Source organism: Dipteris shenzhenensis, chromosome 7, assembly GCF_047967505.1.
Source record: "Dipteris shenzhenensis isolate YYH24624 ecotype China chromosome 7, Dip_SZ_1.0, whole genome shotgun sequence".
Lineage (NCBI taxonomy): Eukaryota > Viridiplantae > Streptophyta > Polypodiopsida > Gleicheniales > Dipteridaceae > Dipteris > Dipteris shenzhenensis.
Genome location: NC_141602.1, coordinates 24,232,663 through 24,253,351, shown reverse-complemented (window position 1 = coordinate 24,253,351; position 20,689 = coordinate 24,232,663).

The following is a 20,689-nucleotide window of genomic DNA, read 5'->3' as shown; positions in this document are numbered from 1 at the left end:
ATAGGGCGACGCCATTGGTGACTTTATTTTTTTGATTTGAGGCCATTTCAGGGCCCGTTTTGGAGGCAGAAGTTCTCCGCAAGCACTGAGAAAAAGGCCTTGTTTTTACTGTGCGACCACTACTCTGCAGGTTAGTGAAAAGTTGCCACAGAAATTGCATCGTATGCCTGTGTGCAGAGATATTGGGAGTTATAGAATCATACTTATTGCCTGTTCATGCAAAATCGTCACTAGGAAGTGTTGTAGGATTCTCAAAAATTTTCAAAATGTTGCAAGAGGTGAGTTCATTTCTAATCTATTGCGTACGCAAGAACTTCTAAGAATTAAGTTTTTATAAATTTGAATTTTTTTTCAAATCTGATCCTTTTCTCAAAAACTTGTGTGTACGCAACAACTTCAAAAAATCATTTTTGCATTAAACCTTTTTTTCCACAAATTTTTCTCTTTACCTCAAACTGTCACAACCTATTTTCAGAAATTTATCTCCTAACCTATTCTATCATAAATTTCTCTCTCAACCTCAAAACCACTCAAACCTCCCTACCTATTGCGTACGCAACAACTTCAAAACAAAATTTGATCATAAATCTCTCCAAAAAAACTCCAAAAAAAAAAAAACAATCTATTACAAATTTCTCTCTCAACCTCAAAACCACTTAAACCCTACCTATTGCATACGCAACAACTTCAAAACAAAATTTAATCATAAATCTCTCCAAAAAACTCCTCAACAAAAAAAAACAATCTATTACAAATTTCTCTCTCAACCTCAAAACCACTCAAACCTCCCTACCTATTGCGTATGCAACAACTTCAAAACAAAATTTAATCATAAATCTCTCCAAAAAACTCCTTTTAAAAAAAAAACAATCTATTACACATTTCTCTCTCAACCTCAAAACCACTCAAACCTCCCTACCTATTGCGTGCGCAACAACTTCAAAAAAAGTTTTAATCATAAATCTGTCCACAAAACTCTTCTCACGACACTTTATTACGAATTTCTCTCTCAACCTTAAAACCACTCAAACCTCCCTACCTATTGCGTACGCAACAACTTCAAAACAAAATTTAATCATAAATCTTTCCAAAAAACTCTTCTCACAACACTTTATTAATATAAGAAATACATTTATAATATTTTTACTCCATAATATAATAAATTTTTATTAACTAATGTTAAAATATAATTTTGCTAAAAGTATATATTATTAATCTATAAATTAATATAAATATTATATAATTATTATATAAATAAATATATAAATACATTAATTAAAAAATATAACTTGAAAGGGAGGTCTTCTAGCATATGTGCTTTATATAATACTTATTCTTGATCATCTTTCCCAACTTTTCTAATGCAAAGTCTCTTGCAACAAGCTCGCATAAGCATCCGAGCTTATTATTACTTAATAAATTTTACATCAAAACTAGCAAAGAAGGCATTAAACCTGGAACCTGTGTGGAAACATGATGAAGAGAGTGCTCATGACATGTACCTCAAGTCAATTAGGTTCCAAGATAGATTAGCTTGGACTCATAAATAGAATCTTGAGTGAGTGTGAATTTCTCTATTGTAATGTGTGTTCTCAACAATACATGATAGGCCTCTTATATAGAGAGTGCCCTTTTAATAGTCAACATTTGTGGGATCCTCTCATCCACCTCTCTCCTTGTGGATATCCTCAATCCACATCTCCAGATCATGTAGTCCACATCTGAGGGTGGCTACTTTAATACATTCCTTAGCACATACCTTTGCCTCTAATTCATATGCTCATGGCACCATAACTCTCAACACCTCCCCTTGGTGCCATGGTTCTTTGGCCACTGCAAGGTGGTCAGATGTGAGTTACAAATCCATCACCTCCCCTTAGTGAAAGGGATCGAGGACAGCAAAGGGCAACAAGAAGGAGAGGAGAACACACAATGTGGGGGTGTCAAGAGACACCAAAGAATAGATATACATAGTATATATAATGGAAGCATAGTATACTATGTACATGGGACTGGCCACATGGCCTTTACCCTAACAACCTCCCACTTAAAGATGATGTGCCTAAGGGGAGTGAGAGTATGTACAACAATGTACAACAATAGAAGAAGGTCACCTATCCAATACCCATGAGGTCTCGGCAGTGTGCAAACCTCGCTGAAGCTAGACTCTTCATAAGAAGATCTGCAGGATTGTCGTCCGTATGAATCTTGACAAGCTGGATGAGCTTATCACCAAGTACCTGCTGTATGAAATGGTACTTGATATCAATGTGCTTTGTCTTAGCATGGAATACTAGATTCCGGGCCAACATGATAGCACTATGGCTGTCGCAGTGTAGCACTGGAATCTCCTGTAACATACCTAACTCTGCCAAGAGATGAGAAAGCCATATGGCCTCCTTTGCGGCCTCCGTGGCTGCAACATACTCTACCTCAGTGGTAGAAATGGTAACACAACCCTGCAGACGAGAGACCCATGAAATTGCACCACCTGCGAATGTGAACAAGTAGCCTGTAGTCAACTTTCTACTCACTGGACAACCTGCATAATCAGCATCTACATACCTATGTACCGCTGAATCTGTCTGCCCAAAGCATATGCACATATCCTGAGTGCCTTTGAGATACCTCATAACCCCTTTCACTGCTTCCCAATGCCATTTGTGAGGATTCGCCATGTATCGGCTCACTACTCCCACTGCATAAGCAATGTCTGGTCTAGTAGCAACCATGGCATATATCAAACAACCAACAGCCAATGCATAAGGTATCTTGGACATTGCAGCCCGCTCCTCATCTGATTTCGGACTATCCTCTTGAGAAAGTTTGCAGTACGGAGGCAATGGAGTAGAAAGAGCCTTCGCACCCTGCATATGGAATTGCTCCAAAACTTTCCCAATGTATTCCTTTTGAGACAGGTAAAGCAATCGCCTTTGTCTATCTCTCTGAATATGCATGCCAAGAATATGGCTCGCAATGCCCAAATCCTTCATCTCAAATGCCTTATGTAGTTCAGCTTTCAAGGCATTTAACGACTGCTTACATGTTCCAGCTACAAGCATGTCATCTACATAGATGAGCAAAATAAGAAGGCTACCATCTTCGGCCCTCTTTACATAGAAACAGTGATCCTCTTCACTCGTGCCAAAGCCCTGCTTTCTCATGAATGCATCAAACTTGTGATACCACTCCCTCGGAGCTTGTTTCAAGCCATATAAGCTCTTCTTGAGCTTACATACATGACGAGGTTTCCCTTTGTCAACGAACCCCTTTGGCTGCTGCATGTATATCTCCTCATGGAGATCACCATGAAGAAATGCGGTCTTCACATCCATCTGATACAACTCCAAGTCATCTCTAGCAACCAAAGCTAAAACAGTCCGCAAGATAGTCATCTTGACTACGGGAGAAAAAACCTCATCAAAATCAATCCCATGTTCTTGCTTGAAACCTTTTGCCACAAGCCTGGCCTTGTACTTTAGTGAAGTGTCAGCTGGTGTAAACTTTTGCTTATACACCCACTTGCATGGCAAGACTTTATGCCCATCTGGCAAAGGAACCAAATCCCATGTGCCATTCTTCTTGAGAGATGCCATCTCGCTGTTCATGGCCAACTCCCACTTAATCTTATCTGCCCTCTGCATAGCCTCTTTGTAGCATGAAGGCTCACCACAGTCAGTCACCATAAGATAGTCCAAACCTGGCTGAAATCTATCAGGAGGATGTGACAGCCGAGTACTCCTCCTCAGCTGAGGGGCGGGCTGCTCATGTGAGGCTCGTTGCCCATCAAAACATGGCTGTTCTATATCGTTATATGGCTGAAATTGTGGTACATGTGGACCTGTGGGTGGCTGATCTACTTGACCACCATCCAATACATTTTCGGGCTGAACTGGAGATTGTACTATCTCCTCCTATACTTGCCTAACTGGCTGTCCAATGTATGTGTCCTCAAATATGGTGCGTCTCACCACTTCTGGTCTATCAGCTGATCTTTTTGGCATAGAATGCTCTTTGAAGACAACGTCATTGCTGCGTACTATTTTATGATGGCTAGAATCCCAAAGTCTATATCCCATCTCTCCCTCCTCACCATAACCAAGAAATATGCATTTCTGTGCTTTTGGATCTAACTTGTTGCGAATTCAAAGCATGATGAGGGGAACGGTTGATTAAATGTATAGCAGTTTTTATTGCCTCAGCCCAAAACCCATGAGATAAAGCAGCCTGTGACAACATTGAATGGACTCTATCCTATATAGTCCTGTTTAACCTCTCATCAACACCATTTTGTGATGGGTTGTGAGGTGGAGGGAGTTGCCTTTTGATACCTTTCAATGCCAAGAATTTATCAAACTCTTTCGACACATACTCACCTCCATTGTCAGATCTAAGACATTTCAATGACCTGCCTGTTTGATTTTATACATATGCAAGCCATATCTTGAAAGTCTGAAACACATCATCTTTCTAATGCATAGGATACACCCATGCGTTTAATGTAGCATCATCAATAAAAGACACAAAATACTTGCCACCACCCAAAGAAAGCTGTGGCATCATACACACATCTGTATGTACCAAATCTAACGGCAAGAGCTTACGCATAAGCTTCTTTTTGTGAGGTGATTGAACTTGCTTCCCATAAATGCAATGTTCACAACCAGCAAATTCAGAGCCACTAAACACAGGCAAGTAGCCACAACGAGATAAGATTTCCATTCCTTTCTTGCTCATATGCCCCAACCGGCAATGCCACAACACACCTGTTGGCAGCTCTGTGGTAGCATGAGCTGAACTACATGAAACAGTATAAGAAAGAGGGTATAGACAATCAACCAATGATACCTTTGTCATGACCAAAGATCCTTTACATATTTTCCATTTCCCATGCCCAAAAGAGAGTACATGACCACTCAAGTCAAGCTGACTTACACTGATGAGATTCTTCTTTAGCTCAGGTACATGCCTTACATCATGAAGTGTAAAAATGTGTCCATGACCAACCTGGAGATCAATATCACCAATGCCTGCAATACGTAGCTCATGATCATCTCCAAGAAAAACCGGTCCCATGTCACCTGCCATGTATGTTGTGAACCACTCACGATGTGGAGTGACATGAAACGAAGCTCCCGAGTCAATGAGCCAAGTATGCATAGCAGTGCCCATGCTAGCTAGCTAGTGTTGGTCATCATGAGAAGACATATAAAGTATCTCCTATTCTGCTACATACTCATCCACTATGTTATCAATCTCCTCAATGGTAACACCACCTTGGCGTGTCACACCTCTATCATGAGAACCTGGAGAAGTGTATGAAAGAGCATTTGCTTCAACTTTGCCCTTCCCTCTGTCCTTGTTTTTGTCATCGTCCTCTTTCTTATCCTTTGACTCCACTTTGCCTGCCTTTTTGTCAGCCTGTAGCTTATGACATTGACTCTTATAATGCCCTTTTTTCTCATAGTAAAAGCATACAATGTCCTTTTTAGATCTAGATTTGCTTCTAGACTTGCCTCTTTTGTCTTTATCTCTGTCCTATTGTCTACCTCTGACATTCATAGCACTAAAGGCTTTGGAACCTACTCTATTCTGCCTATTCATGTCCTCTTGCATGATGGCACCCTCTACATCAGCATAGACCTGCAAATGATGAGAGTTGCTAGTGGCTGTGACAAATGTATCCCAACTGGGAGGCAAACTGACCAAGAGCAATGATGACTTAACCTCATCATCCAAATTCAGCCCATGCTGAATAACATGACTGAAAGTCTTATTAAACTCATTCCAATGAGTCAATACAGATTGCCCTTCTCTCATTTGCAATTGCACAAGCTTCTTTAACCAAAAAACTTTGCTAGAAGCGCTTTGCTGTGCATATAATGTCACTAATCTCTGCCATGCATCCCATGCAGTGTTCTCATTCCGAATGCTCATAACGATGTCATCACAACATGTCAACATAATAGTGGCTTTAGCAAGTGTGTTTAGCCTCCACCATTCAGCATCTGCCATAGACGTAGGCTTCCTGCCTTGCTCTTGAATGGGAACATATTGCTCCTTGAGATACAGTATGTTCATGCATTGTGTCTGCCACACATCAAAGTTGCTAGTTCCCTCTAGCTTTTTAATGTTCGTCATAGATGACGAATCTGCCATAATGTCCAAGCCACAACAACAAGATGATAATGATGCTCAAACGCTTAACTCCTTGCAAGCAATCAATGCCACCAAAGAGTGAAATGCACTACAAGTGCACAGCCTGTACAACAAGTGCCTGCACTTAAACCAGTGCTAAAACCTTCAGCAACAAGTGCAGAATCCTTGCATACAATTGCATTGACCCAACATGGCATATGACATCCAAACTGTAGCATTTACCATTGCAACTGTTGCCCAAAAATTCACTGCATATGGCATCCAAAATGCCTCAAAAAACCATGCTCAAGTTTGCACTTTACGTTGTGTTAAATTTGTGTCTTGCACCAAACCTCACCACTACTCTACCAAATGGCAAGCTCTACCACCACATCTGGTGGGCCATGCCAAGAAGAAAATATTGCAACAAATGCAAAAAACAAAATAAGGTAGAGACAAGTGCAAGAAATAGCCTCTTACTTGGTCCTTCATCGAATTGTGAAAAAATGCCAAATGACATGCCAAAAGAGCGCTATATCTCACAAAGTAGTGGTCGAATGGCAAACTGATGAACATCAAACTTGTAGCAATTGGGAATACTCCAACTTCTCAGAAGTGAGCTGAGCCAAATTCTCCAAGGATGAGAAGATATGGCAGCTCCAAAAGTGCCTGTCAAGAAAACTTACTGTCACACAAAATGTCTGCAAATTTTATGAGCAGGCTTCACCAGTGAATATCTCCCAAACGGAATGTCGGATGGCTTTACTGCAGAAGGCAAACTTGTAGAAAATCCAAAAATCTCCAAGTCTTGTGTTGACCATGAGTCCAAATTACTGAAATTGCTCAGAGCGTCGAAATTGAGTAAAATAGAGTATTTGTTCGCAAAATTTCGACGTCGTGACCTAAAACTGCCTGTAGAAGGGAGGACAAGCCAGAGATTCGTCTCTCTTATCCTCAACCACGACCAGGGTTCTCCCTCAACACACTAGAGATTTCTTTTCCACAGCTGCAAGTAGCTCAAGGGTCTCTCACTCTTCACCTCTCTCTCAAACTCTCCAGGAAACAGAACTCCTTACTCCATCGAGTGGCTCCGGTCTACCACCAAGCTACTCAAGGTTATCGGGGCAAGCTTCCCAGAGCTCTGATACCAGTTTGAAGGGATCGAGGACAGCAAAGGGCAACAAGAAGGAGAGGAGAACACACAATGTGGGGGTGTCAAGAGACACCAAAGAATAGATATACATAGTATATATAATGGAAGCATAGTACACTATGTACATGGGACTGGCCACATGGCCTTTACCCCAACACTTAGTGCTTACATTGCTACTTAAGGTGGTAAAGTGTGGTTTTTACATGTCAATACCTCCCCTGGGTGCTTTCATAGCTACTCTCAAGTGGTCAGGTTTGATTTACAAAATATAGGCAAGGTTGGTAAGGTTTTTTTTTTGGTTTCTCAATACATTCCATTGATGTCACCTTTTGGCTCATGGCTTGATGACGATGCTATGTAGTTGACCTACAGGTTCTTTAATCTGCAATCTTCTTCCTTGTGTAGCTTCATGCATGATGCTTTGTTCTTCCATGTGCCTTGATGCTTTATGTGTGGATGCCATGCTTCGTGCTATGGTCATCTCATGCACTTGTGCTTCCGACATGCTTTTCCATTTGTTGCAAAGGTCTTACCACAAGCTTCATTTTGCTTCAATGGTAGTGTCTAATTGCTAACAATATTTTACTTGACAGTGCGTAGAGCTCGAAAAGGCGATCACTTTTCCTTTTTGGAGCATGTGCAAATTCTTCCTGGATGGCAAGTTACACCTTGTCGAAGTTTTTCTGAAGAAGAGGGGGCTTGATGATGTGGCACAAGGGTTCATATGCTGCCTGCAGGACTGTGCTTGGTAAGAGGTTACTTTGCTGAGGTGGCCTTATTCCATGTGGCAATCTTCTGACCCAAACACGTTAACCCAAGGTTACATTAACTTTACCATGGTCCAACAAAACCATTCAGCTGAACCTAACCATAAAGTTTACTTAACTACACAGGTCTATTTGCCACATGGTCAATTACTAACCAAGCCTCACTAACCAAGCCTATCCTTATCTCCATGTCTAGTTGTGGGCATTCCATTTCTATCCCTTTGTTGCGTCTTCTTCTCGCTCGATGCAACGCTTAGTAAGGTGCTGTGAGGAGCGAGTGCGACTGTGAAGGGGTGTGTTGACGATCATGCAGCATGGGTTGTTGGGCAGCATTGAAGGTAGGGAGCCATCTTGCTGTGAGCAAGGATCATTGGAGCTTGGAGGTTGGCAGTCCGTTGAGAGGCTATGTTGGAGGCAGATAGAGAAGGCTATTGGGTCGTTGAGGAGGCACTGTAGGAGTATGACAATAGAGGCTTGGTTACTGCTATTGGAAGCCTTGCTGCAATGGAGCAACTGATCATTGAGACTGAGGCGCTATTGCCGTTTGACTGCTGTGTCATAGATAATAAGGCCGCCTATGGCTAGCTGCTTTGCTTGGAGTAGTCCACATCCTAGGGTGGCTACTTTCATACATTCCTTAGCACATACCTTTGCCTCTAATTCATGTGCTCATGGCACCACAACTCTCAACAAACTACAACCAAATTTTAATGAATTTTTTTAATTTGTGCAACAGGTTGGATATATCCCCCAACCTGTTGCTCAAGCAACAGGTTGGGGGATATATCCAACCTGTTGCACAAATCAGAAAAATTGCAAAAATCAAGAATTTTCTTGATTTGTGCAACAGATTGGATATATAGTTAGGGGTGCACCCCCAACCTGTTGGTTGAGCAACATGTTGGGAGATATATCCAACCTGTTCCACAAGTCAAGAATTTTCTTGATTTGTGCAACAGGTTGGATATATCCTTCAACCTGTTGCTCAATCAATGGGTTGGATTGAGCAACAGGTTGGGGGATATATCCAACCTGTTGCACAAATCAAGAAAATTCTTGACTTGTGGAACAGGTTGGATATATTGAGTAACATGTTGGGGGGTATATCAACCTGTTGCACAAATCAAGAAAATTCTTGACTTGTAGAACAAGTTGTATATATCCCCCAACCTATTGCTTGAGCAACAGGTTGGGGGATATATCCAATTTGTTGCACAAATCAAGAAAAGTATTGATTCGTGCAACAGGTTGGGGGATATTAAGCAACAGGTTGGGGGTGCACCCCCAACCATGTTGCACAAATCAAGAATATTATTGATTTGTGCAATAGGTTGGATATCCCCCAACCAGTTGCTCAAGCAATAGGTTGGGGGTGCACCCCCAACCGTATATGCAATCCGTTGCACAAATCAAGAAAATTCTTGATTTTTGTAAATTTTTTGATTTGTACAATAGGTTGGATATATCCCCCAACCTGTTGCTTAAATTTTTTGATTTGTGCAATAGGTTGGATATATCCCGGTTGAAACCTGTTGCTCAAGCAACAGGTTGGGGGATATATCCAACATGTTGCACAAATCAAAAAAATTACAAAAATCAAGAATTTTCTTGATATGTGCAACAGATTGGATATACAGTTGGGGGGTATATCAAACCTGTTCGAGAAGTTAAGAATTTTCTTGATTTGTGCAACAGGTTGGATTGAGCAACAAGTTGGGGGATATATCCAACCTATTGCACAAATCAAGAAAATTATTGACTTGTGGAACAGGTTGGATATATTGAGTAACAGGTTGGGGCATATATCAACCTGTTGCACAAATCAAGAAAATTCTTGACTTGTAGAACAAGTTGTATATATAAATCAATAATTTTCTTGATTTGTGCAACAGATTGGATATATCCCCCAACCTATTGCTCAATCCAACCTGTTGCACAAATTAAGAAAATTCTTGACTTGTGGAACAAGTTGGATATATCCCCCAACCTGTTGCTTAAGCAATAGGTTGGGGGTGCACCCCAACCGTATATCCAAACTGTTGCACAAATCAAGAAAATTCTTGATTTGTGCAGGTTGCACAAATAAAAAAATTTCATTAAATTTTGGTTGTATTTTAGGGTTAGGTTTAGGGTTTAGGGTTAGGGTTTAGGGTTTAGGATTTAGGATTTAGGGTTTAGGGTTTAGGGTTAGGGTTGAGGGTTAGGGTTTAGGATTTAGGATTTAGGGTTTAGGATTTAGAGTTTAGGGTTTAGGCTTTAGGATTTATTTTTTAGGAGTTTAGGATTTAGGGTTTAGGAATTAAATGTTTAAAGTTTAGGATTTACGGTGGTTAAGATGCTTTGGTATTAATTGTTTAAAGTTTATCCAACCAACCATATATCCAATCTGTTGCACAAATCAAGAAAATTCTTGATTTGTGCAATTTTCTTGATTTGTGCAACAGGTTGGATATATCCAATACTAGGTATAATCCTTTGCAAAGGCTTTACTTTAAGTAATTATAAGTCTACCTAGTTAAAGTATCCTACTTATTAGGGACAAGCACATAGGCTAAAAGCACACCGATTCATATTTTCTTACATTCATGCTGCATGGTGTATTAAAAGAAATGAAGAAGTATGTGATAAGAAATATTCATAAGAAATATGTATTCCATATCATGGATTCATACCATGGATATTTGGTGGTTGCTAAAGTAGAAAAATGATATGGATTTGAAATGATACTATAGTTTTGTACAAAGCCTTAAACAAAGTTTAAGGCTTTTGCAAAGTATTACATATAAGGCTTTTGCAAAGTATTATGTATTGTAACAAAGATAAGCAAGTATGCTAAACCTCTTCCAGATTCTATGGTTTTAAATACCTATCTTACAAATACATTATCTAATTCTTCATTCTTCAACTAACAAGTATTATACACATGGAAGAAAAGCATACATGCTAAAAGTTCTTCCTTAAATTTTAATATTTTCTTATTTTTTAAATTAATTCAATTCTTTGATTGAATACCTTTTTAAAATTTAAAGGTTATTAGTATATAATATACATAATTTTAAATTTTATTAATGTATAATATTAATAATTTATATAATAGTTACATTATATTTATATTAGTTTTTAAGTTAATAATGTATATTTTTATTAAAACTAAAATTTAATATCTAGTTAATAGCAAGAAGAATATTGTAGAGATTTTTCATATTAAGAACTATGTTACAAGTACATTCACTAATTCTTCATTATTTTAAGCATAAGTATTATATAAAGCACATATGCTAGAAAACTTTCCATTCAAAAATATTTTCATTGTTATATTTTTTAAATTATTGTATTTATATAATAATTATATAATATTTATATTAATTTATAGATTAACAATAGATATTTTTAGCAAAATTATATTTTCATATTAGTTAATAAAAATTCATAATATTATGGAGCAAAAATATTATAAATGTTTTTCTTATATTAATAAAGTGTCGTGAGAAGAGTTTTTAGAGAGATTTATGGTTAAATTTTGTTTTGAAGTTCTTGCATACGCAATAGGTAGAGGTTTGAGTGGTTTTGAGGTTGAGAGAGAAATTTGTAATAGATTGTTTTCTAATTTATTTTTTGAAAAATAATTGCGTGCCTAATAGGTTGAGAGAAATTTGTGACAATAGGTTATGAGAGTTTAAGGTAAAGAGGAAAATTTGTGGAAAAAAAAATTTAATGCAAAAGATGGTTTTTTGAAGTTGTTGTATATGCAACAAGTTTTTGAGAAAAGAATCGGATTTGAAAAATTTTTCAAATTTACAAAAACTTGATTCTTAGAAGTTCTTGCATATGCAATAGGTTGGAAATGAACTCACCTCTTGCAACATTTTGAGAATTTTGAGAATCTTGCAACAGGTTGATGAGAGGAGAGAAGCATGGAGTATGAAAGAATGAACTTTGAATGAAAGAGAGAATGAAGAACGTTCTACTTATAGTGAATCTAAAAGAACTAAAAAAACCTAAAAAACTAAAAAAATTTGACTTACCTAAAAGCTACCCATTTCCTATAAAACTCTACTTCTCCTCATTCTCTCTCACAACTTTCTTGGAGCTCCTCCACCACCTCCCCACCCAGGTACTCCCTCCCTCCCTTCCCTTCCCCTCTCCTCCCTCCCCTCCCTTCCCCTCTCCTCCCACTTCCCATCCCCTCTCCTCCCTTCCCACCTCCTCCCACTTCCCATCCCCTCTCCTCCCGCTTCCTCTCTCCCCTCCCCCCTCCCTCCTTCCGCTTCCCCCTTCCCCTCTCCTCCCTTCCCCTCCCCTCCTCTTTTTCCCTGTCCTCTCCCTCCTCGCTTGCCCTTCCCCTCCCTTCCCCTCTCCTCCCACTTCCCCCTCCCCTCGCCTCCCTTCCTCCCTTCCCCTCTCCTCCTGCTTCCCCCTCCCCTCCCCTCCTTTCCTCCCTCGCCTCCCCTCCCTTCCTCCCTCTCCTCCCGCTTCCCCTCCCTTCTTCTCCCGCTTTCCCCTCCGAGCGGTAAGGGGGAGGTGAGGGGAGGGGAGGGGGAGGAGCGGGCAAGGGAGGCGAGACGGGAGGGGCGGGGGGAGGAGCGAGAGGGGAGGGGCGGGGCGGGTAGGGGAGGGGCGAGAGGGGAGGGGAGGGGAGGGGCGGGGTGGGGAGGGGCGAGAGGGGAGGGACGGGGCAGGGAGGGGCGAGAGGGGAGGGATGTGAGGGGAGGGGAGAGGGGAGGGGCATGGAAGGGAGAGGCGGGGATTAACCCCCCTAACCTGTTGCGTGCGCAACAGGTTGGCCCGTGAGGGATGAGAGGAGAGGGGCATAGAGGGGAGAGGCGGGGAGGGGGGATTAACCCTCCAAACCTATTGCGTGCAGAACAGGTTGGCCCGCCTCTCCCCTCCACACCTCTCTCGTCTCGCCTCCCCTCCCTGACCCTCCCCCCGCCCCTCCCCTCTCGCCCCTCCTGCCTTCTCGCCGCGGGAGGGGCGAGGGGAGACGGGCGGGGAGGAGAGGGGAGGGGAGGCGAGAGGGGGGGGGGGAGGGGAGGCGAGAGGGGCAAGGAGGGGAGATGGGCGGGGAGGAGAGGGGAGGGGTGGGGAGGGGAGACGGGAGGAGAGAGGAGAGGCGGGGAGGCGAGAGGAGAGGGGAGGGGCGGGGAGGGGAGGGGTGGGCAGATGGGAGAGGAGGGCAGGGGAGGGTGGGGGGATTAACCCCCCAACCTATTGCGCACGCAACAGGTTGGGGGGGTAATCCCCTCCTCTCCTTAAGTGGGGGTCCTTCCAGGCTCAACAAAAAAAACTATAAAAATAAATTCAATTAAATTAATTAAAAAAAAAGAAATAAAAAATAAATTAAAATTTAAATATATAAATAAACTAAAAATATAAAATAAAATAATTAAAAAAATAAATTAATAAATTTAATTTAATTTAATTTTTAAAATTAAAAATAAATAAATAAATTTCGTTTAAAATTTTTTAAATTTTTTAAGAAAAAATAAATTAAAATTTAAATATATAGATATGTAAATAAATAAAATAAAAAATTTTAAAAATCAAATAAAATTTTAGAAAAATTAAATTAAAATTTTTAATCTATGTTTATAAAATATTTTGAATTAAATTATTTTAATCTATGTTTATAGAATATTTTGAAATAAATTATTTATGTAAAAAAATATTAGATTAAAAAATAGTATCTAGAAATATAAAAAAATATTTTTTAAAATATATTTAAACTTGTAAAATTTAAATTAATTTTTAATTTTTAATATTTAAATATTTAATTAGCAATTTTTTAAAATTTTGAGTTTGAAAATCATTGTTATCCTCATTTTTTGTTTTTGATTGCTTTGCAGAAAACTATGGCTTCTAGTTTTGGTTCCAAGGTGTCTTTCAAATATCTTCAACATGCTTCGTATTTTATGGAGCGCAAATCAAAGTATTTTTTGGTGATCACTACCGAGAATGTGTCAAGCGTGAAATATTCTCCAGAGGCAGTAAGAAATGGTGGCATGGTCTCAACTATCAACATTAAAGAAAACAATTGGATAGAAGTTGTGTGCAAAGGGAAGAATGATGATGTGGTCTACAAGTTACGAGTTACGCACAAGCACTTCTTGAAGCCCTTACTAGATTCAATTGAGGGATCCCAAGAATTACTTAGTGCCTTGGAAGCATTGAAGAAAATGTGGAATGCATTTCCAAGTGGTGGTGTTGTACCTTCAGCAACAGTAAGTATGCCATCTATAACATGTAACCCTCAAGTTGTACCACCGATAACTACGGTATCTCCGGCAAGAGTAACTACAATATCTGCAGCAGTAACTATAGTATCTCCAACTGTACCTACACCATCAACTGCTGCAACTACAGGAACAAGGAGTGATCGTGGAGCAGATTCAAGTTCCACAACTATTCCCAAAAAGAGAGCAAAAATAACTCCTACTCCACGTGCAGATCGTTCAAGTGTAGGTTATTTAAAACTGGGCGAAAAATTGGATAGTGATGATCAGGAGGATCCGCAAGAAGAAGATACAAGTCTCGCAAACTTCTCTATAAGTCTGGCAGACTTACATCCTCCAGAGGATAAGGGGTACATTTAGGGATTTTCACAATTCAGTGTGGCCACAATGCTTATTGATCGAGCTTCGTTATTCCCAAATCAAAGAAAGCTAAATAAGACATTTGCACGCAAATTGTATGAAGATACGAGGAAAACAAGAACTCCAATTGCCACTAATATCACTCTTCATCCTATGGCGTTTAAGAGACTTCAAGAAGATCATCCTACATTGCCTGATGTCACATTTCAAAAGCGCATGGACTTTCTTGATGCTTTTGAGAACTTTAGAAGGAGTGACTTTGTTCGTGGAGAGTCTTTGTACCAAAGCTGATATGGGACTGACATCGAGAAGAGATACATGCTGGCAAAGAATAGATTCTTGGAAAGATGTAGGTTTAAGCCCATTGATGGGCAACACTTTTGTGAAGCTTGCAAGATCGCCCTTGATGAGGGAAGAAAAGGAAACTTGCCACAGATTGAGTGGATGGAAAAGTTTCAACGGGTCATTTGTCATGTATGCATATTTAACGATGACTCGAAGTATATTCTAGAATCAGAAAGGCTAAATTCTACTCCATTTAGGTTGAAAAAAAGCTCTTCTCTTTTTGAGATCCTGATAAAGGCAAGGGAGTTATGGGTGGGCTGTGGAAAGCCACAAACAGTGAAGAGCAGGAGACCTACATCTAAGTACTTGGCAAAGAGGACTCGGTTCTATAGATGCTTGAAAGGTGTTGTAAGCAATATGCACGGCATACAAAGTAATAAGGTTGAGGCAAAGGATCTAAACACCACAGTTGCAAGATACATGGATGTTACTTGCATTGTCTTTCGTGAGGACTTAGTGTTTCAGAGCATGGTGGATGTTTGCCAAGCATATGAAACAGGAAAGATATCCTTTGAGGCACCAGAGCACACTGCAAATCAGAGGAAAGAAATAATGAAACTGTTGTCTATTGTTTGGTGGAGAGCATTAAGGTTTGTTCCAGATGCAATAACAGAAGAGGTATGCAAGAAGATCCTAAGCGGTGACTGCTTCTTTGGAAAGAAGAGCAAGCATAGCAACTTGAATGAAGTGGTCACCCGAATGAATTCAAAGTGAGGCTGCTCTCTCGGCACTATTGTTTTTATTGAAATCTGATGATGAGTTAGCTGGCAAGTCAATTAATGTGGATAAGAAGAAAGCACTTAGCCTAGGTCAACTCCTTGATAAGACATGGGCTAGAAAGTGGTTGGCTTCAATGGATACAGATGCCACACCAATAAAGGATCTAAGAGCTAAAATTCCAAAGATTGTTGAGACAAAATATATGGAGACCACCTCTGTAAGAGATTTGGTTATGCATTGATGTTCTTAGTACTTAATCACCAAATCTTTTGTTTGGAGTTGTCAAATCTAGTTCAAAAAACAACATTACTAGTATATTCAACATTTTTGGACTATTTTTTAGTCCATTTCTCAAATTGGACTTTACACAAGTCCAAAAATTTTGAATAGTGTGTTTAGAGTAGTATATGCGTATGTGAGCACAGTGACTATGTAGCGAAAGCATGTATAATGAGTACAACTTATGATCCTGTACATAATGTGGATTTCCCCCTCTTAAGTTGAGGGTCATCCTTCGCCTTTGGGAATAAAACCCAGAAGATAGGCTGAAAGGAAGAGGAAGGAAATATGTAGAAAGTCAAGGCCACCTGGATCGAAGACTGGTCGATCCAATGATGACTGCATGAAGAATGGTATGTATGGCTATGTGCTGAACATGTCAAAGCTGAACATGTCATAAGTCATCGTGGACTGTGCAGCTACTCTGAAGAAGAGGAATTCGGATGTAAGGCTAGTCGATGTAGCTATGGCGATGTGATCCAGTAGGTTGTGACATACAAGAGTGTCACCAACCCAAAAGAACTGACAGTAATGTGTGAGGTATGCTACAGCAGAGGTATAATCTCTGTCGAATGATGCAAGTTCGAAGAAGGCTGCATAGTCGATGTGGACAGAGTGATCCAGGGGCTGAAAATCTAGGGCCGAAGGTGCAGGTATGATACACTACTCTGCTGAATAAGAGGCCCATACAAATGACAAGGTATGGCAACCTGTCCAACCTGTATGCTCAACTGTCATGAGCTGAAGGTCATCTGATGTGTGCATAGATAAACATCCATCGGCATGGGATGTAGCATCTGTCATAGGCTCTCATCGAGAAGGAGTTGACAATATAAAGGCCTAGAAGCCTGAAATACAATTGAAAAATCATAAGATGTCCCAGAGGCATATGTGGTGCCGAATGCTGATGAAGGGACTAATCTGTAATCCTGGATCCAACCACTGATATGCATCAAGTATGGATTGTATACGATAGCCATAAGTGCATGATGAAACACTGAGTCTCCCCAGGTTGCGCTATGGCTGAACCTAATGATGTCTACTACACTGGAGCATGACCGCCGCACTCATGCATAAGTATCCTCATGTTGAGGAATGATCTACTGATCGAAAGAGGTGGTGATCACTGGATCCAAGGGTGCAATGCGGCATGAGTGAGCCAATGCTGAAATGTCCTGAAGACGGATGTGCTAATCTGAATTGTTGAAAGGAACTGAGCCCAAGGTATGCTCTGTGTCAGAGGTGAAAGCATTAGTGATGGATGCTGGAATGGAATCACCTGAAGAGCTGAATGCGCTGGGTCATATATCTCTGCATGCGGCAGAAGATGTGAGTGCCTCGTACTGAGGACTTACCTGTTGAATAACTGCATGATCATAGGTGAACTCCTGCTGAGTATCTGCATCTGTGACAAAGGATGGAGTCGGATCCATGCATGAGGGTGATGGATGTACATCACTGAAATCAGACTGAGCTGATGTAGATGGGACTGCCTCGTACTGAGGAGTTACCGTCAAATATGCCTCATGATGAGGGCTTACTGCCAAATGTGCCTCGTGCTGAGGGCTTACCAAGAAGTGTGTCTCATGCTAAGGGCTTACCGAGGAATGTGCATAATCAAAAACCGCGGGCTAATCCATGCTACATATGAAGAATCTGCATCTGATCTACCAAGGCCAATGAGGCTCGAGTCAGCATCATACACTGGTACATACCCTGTGGCAATGAATGGTCGAAATAGGTTCTCTTTCCACTCACGGATCTCGTCCGGAGTCATGACTAGTGTATCATCATCTGTGTGATGAGAATAACTCCATGCTGGAGGCGGTTTGGTGCTCTGTGCAAGAGGCTTACCCGTGTACTGGCGGCAAGAGTGTCTACCCATGAGAACACTGTAAAGGAGCTACCACTAGGAGGCTTACGCTAAGCTATCAGAACCAAGTCATGTGAGAATTGATGTGTGCCAAGGATCAAGCCTGTAGTAAAATGATGACAATTGTGTATCGGGCGTAGCCAAGAGGCTGTACAAGGCTGATGTATATGTACAAAAACCAATGCCAAAAATAGTCAACGAATGTGACTGTACATGGGTGGCATGTGTGCGTCCAAAGGTGCAACAACCCTAAATCTGAGAGGAAGATCAATGCCAAGTGTCACACTAAGGTGCTGAAGTGCCAAATGCCAAGAATACTAAACTGGTGTCAGATGTGTGAATGTGTACACCGATGATAGATCCGATGGGACTGACGCCGGTGGGAACTAATTGAGTAATGTGGCAATGGCTAACTTGGCTTTGTGGAGTTGGATCTCCTCTATGGCGGTGCTAGTCTACAACTAGACTACACATCGAATCGCAAAATGCGGCAAATGAATTTTATCTTGATTTATTTTAAGTGTTGGGTATGCTGCAAAGGATCAAGAGGTGGTTCCGATGATGAGGATTGCATGATGCTGACCTATGTAAATTTCAAATGGCAGATCTGATGTGTTCAATGCATAGAGCGTGAGCTGGCGGTCATTTTTGCTTCTTGGATCACCTCCAAATTCCCCTTGGATCAAAAGATATGGCTCCCGGAAGGATGGCCAAATTTTGATCCAAGGAGGGGGTCCCAATTGATGATCTGGCCTATAGTGATGTGGCAATGTGACATGGCAATGGTGGTCACATACTGCTTACAAGGTGTGCCTGTGAAGCACTGTGTGCTAAGGTGGCATTGCTGATTGTGCTACTGACTTGATGAGTAGACACTGTGTGTCATATGCAGAATACAAAGTGTGCCTATATAGAGGCAACTCTGCCCAGAGGCATTGATGACGTGTCATTGCCACGTGGCCAATGACATGGCACTTAGGGATAAGGATGCCAAACCAACCCTCCTAACACATGGTGAATTGAACCATGGTTAAATCTGGCCACTGACCATGGTTAAATATGACCACTGATTAAGCCACAGCTAACCACGGTTAGCTTAACTGAACCTGATCATGGGGTTAGAGCCTATCGGCCACGTGTCAAACAGATGGCAGGAGAGAGAAATGTATAGAGCTCTTCTGTGCAGAGCGATGGCGACGGCCAAGAGATGTCGCAGCAGCGGGACGGTCACGGTCATGGAGAATGGTGAGCCGACGGCGACCTGAAGCCTTTGCTGTAGGTCGTTGGAGTCGAGGCGAGATACTGTGTTGCAACTGGGCACCAAGGACTAGCGGAGTAGAGCTTGGCTGAAGTCGTGAAGAAGCTCGCAGGGACTTCATGAGGGCGGCTGAGTGGTGGCCCGTGGGAGTTTTCTGAAGGCACTCTTTGCAAGCTGCTGCTACTCGTCCGAGTAGTTGGTCATTTGAACCTTCGCCTCTTGCTAGCACATGTTCGGTTGGCGGTGCTTCTATCGGGATGCGCAGTCCAGCGACCTTGCTTGGTCGGTGAAGGAGCCGGGCGATGAGGTCGATGCAGCTGCTCGTTGTGCTGCTAGGAAGAGCCGTTGAAGGAGTAGTGCTGGCTGGCACAAAGCTGTGCGAAGATGTCAAGGCACAGCAAGAGGTCATCATTGATGGCGTGGTCCATTTCTGGGAGTCCTTGCTGCTGCTGTAGGAGCTTTCACGCCGTGAAAGCTTGAGGCGCAACTGCCAGGTCTTGACTTTGCATGGAAGCCGGTCTGTCCCTGCTGCTGCTGGCAGTCGCCCATCTTCTAAAGGGAGGCCCAAGTCGGATGCCGTGGAGGTCGCAACTGTTGGAATTGAGTAGAGCGTAGACGACACCGATTGTCTGGTGCTGGCTCTGGCTTTGGAGCTGTTTGTCTTGAAGGAGCTTACAATCCGTGGGCGTTTGGCCGAATCACTGAGAGGTGGCCATTGTGGAGGCACCTTTGCCCCTATTTGTTGTGGGTGTTGTAGCGTTGCGCGTGGGTCAATAGAGGAGCCCCTATGGGCTTAGTTGAAGAAAGCATTGTGTGAGCTCTTTTAACTCTCGTCTACTTCGTCATTGTAGACGAGAGAAGGTCATTGATGGAGTCTCCTCTGTTGTAGTAAGGCTGTGTAGGCTTGCTTGTGAGCCATAACTCAAAGGATTACAACACAAGGTTCCTAAATAGTTGCTTTCTCTCTGTCTCTCAATAATGAAATCTCTGTCAAGAACATGAATGACGGAATTCTTTCTCAAACACTTATCTCTCTCTCCATTGATCAAAATGACGAGCTTTCTGATGCGAATCGGAGATGGAGAAGAGCTCTATGATGAAAGCTTGAGAAGTGATGAAGGTGCCTCATGGAGAGGGCTTGTGCCTTGACAGAGCAAGGGCTTGTGTGCCTTGATGAAGCAAGGGCTTGACTCTCTCGCTGGAAATCTCTCTCAATGGAAGATGCCTCTCGCAAGGAGGGCTTGACACTCATGAAGGGAGTGGAGCACCATCGGCTCTGATACCATGATAGCGGAAGTGAGAGAGGGAGAGAGAGAGGAGTGCACACGATATAGTTACCTATACACTTAGTGTATTGACAATGAACATGAAGATATACATGTGAATCCTTTAGGGTTAGGGTTTGCCCCTATGCCCTATGTGGATAGTGCAATTTACACTATCTTTAACACAAACTAGGCTTTTGAAGAGCGAGTGGGGAGCTCCCAGATGTCACGATTTCAAGATCAAAAGAGGAGAGGCTCTTGCACTATGTTGCAGAGGGGGAGGAAAGATTGTGAGGAT